We start from the raw sequence: 8,537 nt of genomic DNA on the forward strand, positions 1-8,537 counted from the left end.
AAGGCCATGGCTGTGCAAGAGCCGGCATTTCCATTTTCATCCAGGCTGGGAGGCATGTGCATGTCATCAACCACAGTACTTCTCCTTACTCTCCTTACAGGTGAGCAGAGTCCGGCGGTAAGCAGAGTGATGGTCCCCCAAAGATGTCCACAGCCTGTAAGTATGTTATATTACACAGCAAGGGGAAATTAAAATGGCAGATGGAATTAGGATTGCTAATCAGATGATCTTAAAGCAAGAGAAATGATCCTGGAATATTTATGTGGGGTTCATGGAATCACGAGTGTCCTTTAAATGTGGGAATGGGGCAGACGAGTCAGAGTCAGGGAGAGATTTGAAAATGCTACACTGCTGGCTCTGAAGATGGTAGAAGGGGATGTGGGCGGCCTCCAGAAACTGGAAAAGGCAAGGAAATGGATTCGCCTCTAGAGCCTCCATTTCTGACTTCTGATCTCCAGAACTGTAAGATAATAAATTTGCATTATTTTAAGCCATTAAGTTTGTGACGTTTTGTTACAGCAGCCATAGGAAATTCATCTCTGCCCACTCAGGATAGGTGTTATGTGGCCCTCAGCGAGCTGAGCATGGAGACTCCTGAGTTCTCAGAGTCCAGGAGTGGATGTTAGAATCACCTGGTTAACTTCATTTGATTTCTTTGTTAATTAATTTGTTTGTTATGGAATATTTCAATAACAAGACTATGGCAAAAATATAACAAACATCCACGTATGTTTACCACTAAAGAAACAAAAATAAGTAATGCCCCTGATTAGTCTAGTGCCTACCTGATACGATACATACTTATTACAATATTATTATGCTCTGGTTTTTCTTCAGATTGTATAACTCTTTCACCTTTTACGATATTATTAACTATATTCCCATATATATACATATCTATCCACTATGCGGTATACCTGAAACTAATATAAAATAATATTAAATGTCGACTCTAATTGAAAAAATGGTCAATTCAGTTAAGCAGTCCTATGACTCCCCCAAAATTGAAAATATCGTGCTGTAATTATCAATATACCCACCAATTATAGAAATGATTCTATAATTTACATTTTATTATTTATTTTATCACAGCTCTATCCATTTCTCCACTCATCTATTAATCCATCAACCTATCTTACTTTTTTTTTTTAAACGCCTACAGCACCTGGTCTTCCTAGGTGATCTCCTATCCGAGTAATAACCAGGCCCGACCCTGCTTAGCTTCCAAGATTAGACAAGATTGAACACGTTCAGGGTGGCATGGCCGTAGACTAACCCATCTTACTTTTTATGTATTTCAAAGTAAATTACTAACATGAGTATCTTTCACATATATATCATATGTTTATGTCAAACACGTACAACGAAATGCTCAGATATTAAGTATACTCTTTGATAAGTTTGAAAAATGTGTTTCCATATAACCCAAATCTCTGTAGAGGTACAGAATGTCACCCTGTGCTCTTTCCCAGTCAATCTCTCCCTCATCTCCCCAGGAAGATCTCTGATTTTTTTCACTTCAGATTTACCTGTTCCAGAAATTCATATGTGTTTGACTTCCTTTACTTTGTACATAATGTTTTGGGGTTTGTTTATGTTGTTGTGTCTATCAGTAGTGGTCCCTTTTTACTCGTGAGTAATAGTTCATTGTATAAAATACCAGGTTTTTTTTTTTTTTTTTAGCTGTTCTGTTGATGGACAACTTTTTCCAATTTTTGACTATTATAAATAAAGCTTCCATAAATGTTTTCATACAACTCTGTGTGTGTGGTCACATTTTTTCGTTTTTTCTTGGCTAAATATAGGAATAGATTTGCTAGGTCATAAGGTAAGGTGTATGTTTAATTTTATGAGAAACTGTCATACATTTTCCCAAAGTTGTTGTGCCATTTTAAACTCTAACCAAAATGTGTGAAAACTCTAGTTACTCTACATCCTCTTCAATACTTAGTGTTTCCAGTCTTGAATTTTAGCCATTTTGGTGGGAGTGTAGAAGTCTTTCATTGGGATTCTAGTTTGCATTTCCCTAATGACTAGATGATGGAGAGCCCTTTTTTTTTTTCCATATGCGTATCGGTCATTCATATATCTTCCTTTGTGAAGTGTCTTTTCAAATCCTTTACCTATTTTTAAAAATGGATTGTTCATACTATTGAGTTTTAAGAATTCTTTTTATATCCTGGATACCTCTCCTTTGTCAGATGTATATTTTGAGAACACTCACTCAGTCTGTGCCTCACCTGGTCATTTCTTTAATGGCATGATTTGGTGAGCAAAAGTTTTAAATTTTAATCAATCTGATTTATTAATTTTTTTATGCATATTGCTTTCTGTGTCTTAAGAAACTTTCGCCTATATCCAAGTGATAGAGATGTTCTGCTGTGTTTTCTTCTAAAAACTTTAGAGTTTTAGCTTTTAAATTGAAGGCTAGACTCCATCTTGAATTAATGCTTGCGTGTGGTGTGAGGTAAAGGGTTGAGATTTGTGTTTTTGTTTTGTTTTTTATTTCCACACGGATATCCAGTTTTCCAGCAACGTTTGTTGTAGACAGTTTCCTCTCTTCGCCAGGTTGCTTTTATGCTTCTATTGGAAATCAAGTGACTGTATAAGTGTCTACTTCTAGCGGGACCTCTGTTTCGAGGTGATTCTTACGGTGCAAACTCTTGAGGTTCTGGCAATTTGCTGGTGCTTGGTGATTTAGAAGGTTGAAGGAATGGAAGCCATGATTGATGTGTGTCAGTGTATCTTGGCCGTGGGAATATAGCGAACTGTATGTAAATTTTGCTGAGTTAAGATGAGTGGTACAGCTGTGTTTCCTGGTGGGCAGGAAGTAGCAAAGGGAGAGTTCTCTTGAGCTTGATTGATGTATTTCACAAGGAATCCAGTGGAAAGGTCCAAACTAGAGGGTGAAAGATGCCACCTTAATCAGGGTACCAATTCCCACCATGATGATACGATGGCCATGGGCATCAGTGGGGCCCGGAGAGGGTATACTAACCCTTAGGACCATTGCTGTCTAAGCCAGAATACCTGCAGCTCAAGAGCTGATGGATTTTAGGGCCACCAAAAGTCCCCTCGGACCATGTTCAGGAGTTTGAATGACCCTCAGTGACATGCTGAGTAGTCCTGTTCAATCCCAGCACTGATGTGTGTGGTCCTGCTGCTAGGGCACTGATGGCTGTTCAGGTGGAAGAGGACCCTGTGCATTCCGTACTTTTGGGTGGACTTGGATTTTAGCCAGTTGCATGGTGGTCTGGCAGAGCCCTTTAGACCAGCAGCAACAAAGCTGGCATGGCTACAAAGTCTCAGGCCATGGGGCTTTGGAGGTGGGGCTTCCCTGCCACCCCAGCTATTGTGACAGTTTGGGTTGCTCAGTTGGAAAATGGGAGAATCCAACTCTTCGAAGCTGTAATGAGGTGTGAGCTAAGCCTAGTGTACTCCAGGCACTACTGGCTGTCAGGAGATGGAGACTCCCTTCCTTGAAGGCCACCTAGCTCACTAGCAATTCTGTCTTTTCTACAGGGTCATGGATGTTAGTCATTTAATCATTACAGGTTTCTTCACATGCTATTGCAGAGGAGGAAGTCACTTAGGCTAGCGACTCCCTGAGACAGACTGAAGAGTTGGCTTTGAGGTACATGGCCAAGCTGATCTGAGGGAGGACAAGGACAAGTTAGAAATAAAGAGCAGTCCTGAAACTAAACACGCAGTGAGGCTGATGCAGGAGGAATCCTATCTCTTTTCTGAGGTCACTAGGGGGCAGACAGGGTGGAAAAGTAGGAGATAAACCACCCAGATTCTTGAGCTCCAAGAAACCCAATATTCTAGAATTGCCTAGGGGAGGGTATCCCCAAACCAAGAGCCTCTTTAGGCTCTTTGCCCTGCTGCATCTTAAGGCTGAATACACACTGCCCAGAATGAAGGTATCTGCGAGTTATCAGTTTGGTTCACAAAACTACACTTCTTGGGAATGGCCTGGAGGTGGCGCCCCTGCTGTTGGTCTGGAACCAATGGACCAAGGCTCCAGCAGGTCTGGCAAGTGGATGAGGATGTCACCCAGGGGATGAGGATGCCCAGAAGGCTGGCTGGGGACCCCTTCATCAGCCCCCGGAAGTGAGCAGGGGCACTGCCCAAGCCTAAGGGCGCTGCCATGCCTTCTAACTGCTCAAGACTCACCTTGAAATCTGTCTTTGACTCCTGTCCGCTCAGATCCACAGTGATCGGGGTTTTAAATACGACGCCTTGCTTTGTTCGTAAAACATTTCAACTCCAGCCTTACCATGAATTCTTCCTTGACACAGCTTAAAGATTCTGATCAAAATGCGCTCTTGGGTGTTTATAGGGCAAGGATACATCTGACATCTTTAAGAAAGGATTGCAAGCAGGGCTAGATTGAAGAGCCGATAATACTTTCTTCACTCCCTGTCCTGTAGCCTGGCAAGGCCCCTTAGTGGGAGGTGGGTAGAAAGGAGGCAGAGCTGCAGGCCATCTGAGGCCCCTTGCTAGATTGGGATTCAGTTCCTTCATTTCTGGGCCACTGCTCTGGCCGAGGGATTTGATGTATGCAAGCAGGCTGAGACATGTCTGCAAGACTGCCTTCTGTTCCCTGCCTCTGTGATCTGGGTCTGGTTTCCTGATCATGACAGAAAGTGGAGGAGAATCAGCAAAGCAGGGTACAGTCCTGAGAAGTGACTGCTTTACAGTAGCCCTGGCCGAGGGCAGAGCCTTTGAAACAAGGTCCAGTCTGCCCATGGCGGCCTTTGAGGGCAATCCACTGGATGCGTGCGCTTGCGTGTGTGCGCGTGCGCGCGTGCGCGCGTGCGCGTGCTCCCAGGGCAGAGTAAAGCAGATCCTCTCCTTCCAGTCTCAGACCGTGTGGGTACACTGTCTCAGCCAACGTGTTGGACTTCCCCCCACCCCCCACCCTCTTATTTATTTAATGCCTTCAGCATCAGCTGGCAAATGAGCTCCATGTTTCATTTACCACCTCCCCTTCCCCTTAAAAAAGGTCATTCGTTTTATGATCAAGCTAACCTACATTCACTTTTGAGTAAAGCAAATACATTTTTAATAAAATTCCGAATCTCCTAAGACATTGGCTTTATAGCTTCCTGGCTGAGAAAGCGGCATTTGTGAGGGTGAGAAGATAATGAAATGGCTGAAATTACTTGGGGTAGCTTTAGTCGATCAGGAAATAAAAATATTCTGTCCCTATATTGCTCAGTGAAAATGACCCATTAGGAAGACTAAATGGGGCTTTGAATAACCTATAGTTGCTTCACTTCCTATCTGCCAGGGCCTTTCAGGGAGTAGTGAGGGCCAAAAGAAGTAACTTGAGTAGGATGGAAACCCAGTTCAGAAAAAAGATTATGTGCAACTTCCCCCTGGAAACTAAATTTGTTTTCTGCTGCCAGGCCAGCGGGGGCTGGGGCTCTCCAATGGGATGCCTGTGGTGGGGAGGATCAAAGTGACTCTTTTGAGTAACTGTCCTGACAAGCTGAGAAAAATGACATCGGGTGTGGCTGAAGGCTGGCAGCTGGTAGCTTCTAGAATGGGTGTTCAGGACTCAGGAAGGAAGGAATAAAAATCGCCATGAATATTTGAAAGCATAAAGACTTTATCTTCAGGCAAAGCAATCCTAGTTGAAATGTATGTCTCTTCCCAGCTTGATTTATTCTTACCGTTTTGGTTATTCTTTTTTCTTTTCTTTTCTTTTTTTTTAAATCCTTTCATTCTCTTCGCTCAGAGTGAGGTAAGTAATTGATTTCCTTATCAAGATGCTGGGCGATACATTTTTTACCGCTTTCAGGGTACACAGCAAATCCAAAACTATTGTCTGGCAGACACAGCTTTCAGCTGCAATCATTTTTATCATCAGGTAAGCCTGCCAGCATATATTTTTCAAATTTTATTCATAAATGTTGTCTTTTACCGGTCAAGTAAATGATAACATTTTTTTTTACTTTGTGATTGCATTGTCCAAAAATAAAAGAAAAAGATTTTTAACAATAGTCAAAATAAAGTTTGTTAAATAATTTTCCATGGTAATGAAGTGGTTCCTGGAGGTCTGATTAAAGAGAAAACTAGGTCAATTTAGTCAGAGTCCATATGAGGCAGAAAGGAAGTCCACAGAGGAAAAAAAAAAAAAGTTATAGAATCATAGACACAGTAAAAGATAAAAATTTCAAAGTATAAAAAACCACAAAGAAAAAGAAGTCAAATTATCTTGCATATTTGCTTTGGAAATTTATATGTGTTTGTGTATATACACATATGTAAATGTTAGAAAAGGGATTAGAAATGTTACTATAATAGTTGCTAATAATATTGCTAATAATGATTAAAGGAGACTTAAAGCATATCTATAATTTTCCCAATTCTTTATAGCACTTACTTATTTTTATTAATTTTTATTGTGATATAATTTACATACAATAAAATTCACCCTTTTAAAATAAGTGTACGATTTAGTGATTTTAGTATAGTCACAAGGTTATGCACCCATCACCACCATATAATTCCAGAACATTTTCATCGCCCCCCAAAAAGAGCCTTGTAACCATTGGCAGTCATCACTCCCCATTCTCCCTTCTTCCATCTTCTGGCAAACACTATTCTACCTTCTGTCTCTATAATTTGCCTGTTCTGAACATTTCACATAAATGAAATCATATGATACAATATGTGGCCTTTGAGTCTGGCTTCTTTCACTAAGCGTATTTTTTTAATTGTGGAAAAATATACATAACATAAAATCCATTTGCTATTTTAACTGTTTTAAAGTGTATAGTTCAGTGGCATTAAGTTCATTCACATTGTTGTGCAACCGTCACCACTATCCATCTCCAGAACTTTTTCATCATCCCAAACCGAAACTCCAAACCCATTAAACACTAACTTCCCCTCACCCCTTCCTCCCTGCCCCTGGCCACCACATTCTACTGTCTGTCGCTATGAATTAGACTACTCGAGGGACTCATACAAGTGGAATCATACAACATTTGTCCAATATTTGGCTTCTTTCGCTTGGCATAGTGTCTTCAAGGTTCATCCATTTGTAGCGTGTGTCGGCATTTTCTTCCTTTTAAAGACCGGATAGTAGTGCATTGTATGGATAGACCAAATTTCAGTTAGCCATCCACTTATCAGTTGGTAGACATTGGCTGCTTTTCACTTTTTTGGCAATTATGAATAACAGTACAATGAACGTCTGTGTACAGATTTTTGCGTGGACATATGCTTTCCATTCTCTTGGCTATACACTTAGGAGTAGAATTGCTGGGTCATATGGAAACTCATATTTAACCTTTTGAGGAACTGCCAAAGTGCTTTCCACAGTGCTGTACCATTTTACATTCTTGCCCACAGGGTATAAGGGTTCCAATTTCCCCACATCCTCACCAGCACTTGTTATTTCTCTCCCTCTCCCTTTTTCATTGCAGCCATCCTAATGGATGTTAAATAGCATCTCACTGTGCGTTAGATTTAAATGTCATGTTTTAATTTTTTTAAGTCAGGAGAATATACTCACTTGTACTACTTTTACAGAAGAATTGCATTACTAACACACACATGGATGTAAAGAACAAAACACATCTAAGGTCCTGTTGCTGCAAATAGGAGATTATTCACTTAGCTAATGGAATTGAGGGGTAAGTCAGAGACGGGTTTTTGGCTGACGCGAACGGTAGTATTCTTCCTGGAATGATCATGGATGGTAGAGATTTAATCTCCTTGTACTTAAAAGACAACAATCAAAAGAGAAAATTTTTGAGAACTTCCCTTGTTACTAAGCCTGTGTTAAATGGTTTATGTGTATTTTTTTTTTCATTTAATCCTTAAAACAACCCTATGCAATAAGCACTATTTTAGTTTTTGTTTTATAGCTAAGAAAACTAAGGTGCAAAGAGGTAAACAGTTAGGAATATCATGCTATTATATGGTAGACCTAGGACTGATTTCAGATCTGATTCCTGAATGTTAGCATTGGACAATTTAATGTTACTTTCCACACACTTCTCAGTAGTCTCTTATTATAAAATAAAATCATCATCACAATGATCACCACTAACCTTTATTGTTTCCTGAGTTTCAGGCACTATACTGGGCTTCTTAGATGCATTGCTTTATTTAATACCCATAACAGCCCTATGAGGTGGGTACTACAATCATTTTACGTATGATAAAATAGAGGTCAGGAAACCTGCCTAGGGTCCCAGAGATGCCCAACACAGCTAGTCTTCTTATTGTTTCTCAAACATGCTGAGTCCACTTTGCCCAGAAGGTTCTTCCCTAGATCTTCATATACATGCCTTCTTTCATGTTCGGGTTGAAGCTCAAATGTTACCTCTTCACAGAAGCCTTCCCTCCCTATCCTTCTCAAAGTAGCATTGTATGTACTATCAGCATATAGTAGGTGGTCAATAAATATTTATCGAGTGAGTAAGTAAAGGCATCCCATAGACATGCCCGCCCCTCCAAATTTGCTTCCCCCATTCCTGCAGTCCAGAATAGCTTGTCTGCCTGGCTCAAGTCCT

The 8,537-nt window shown here is 40.6% G+C and overlaps 1 pseudogene; it reads right to left on the bottom strand.

Annotated features, from left to right (window-relative positions):
* Window positions 1-1,153: 1,153 nt before the first annotated feature.
* LOC111744928 lies at window positions 1,154-1,272 on the bottom strand (annotated as a pseudogene).
* Window positions 1,273-8,537: the final 7,265 nt, after the last annotated feature.

This window comes from Pteropus vampyrus, unplaced genomic scaffold (genome assembly GCF_000151845.1).
Source record: "Pteropus vampyrus isolate Shadow unplaced genomic scaffold, Pvam_2.0 Scaffold143, whole genome shotgun sequence".
Lineage (NCBI taxonomy): Eukaryota > Metazoa > Chordata > Mammalia > Chiroptera > Pteropodidae > Pteropus > Pteropus vampyrus.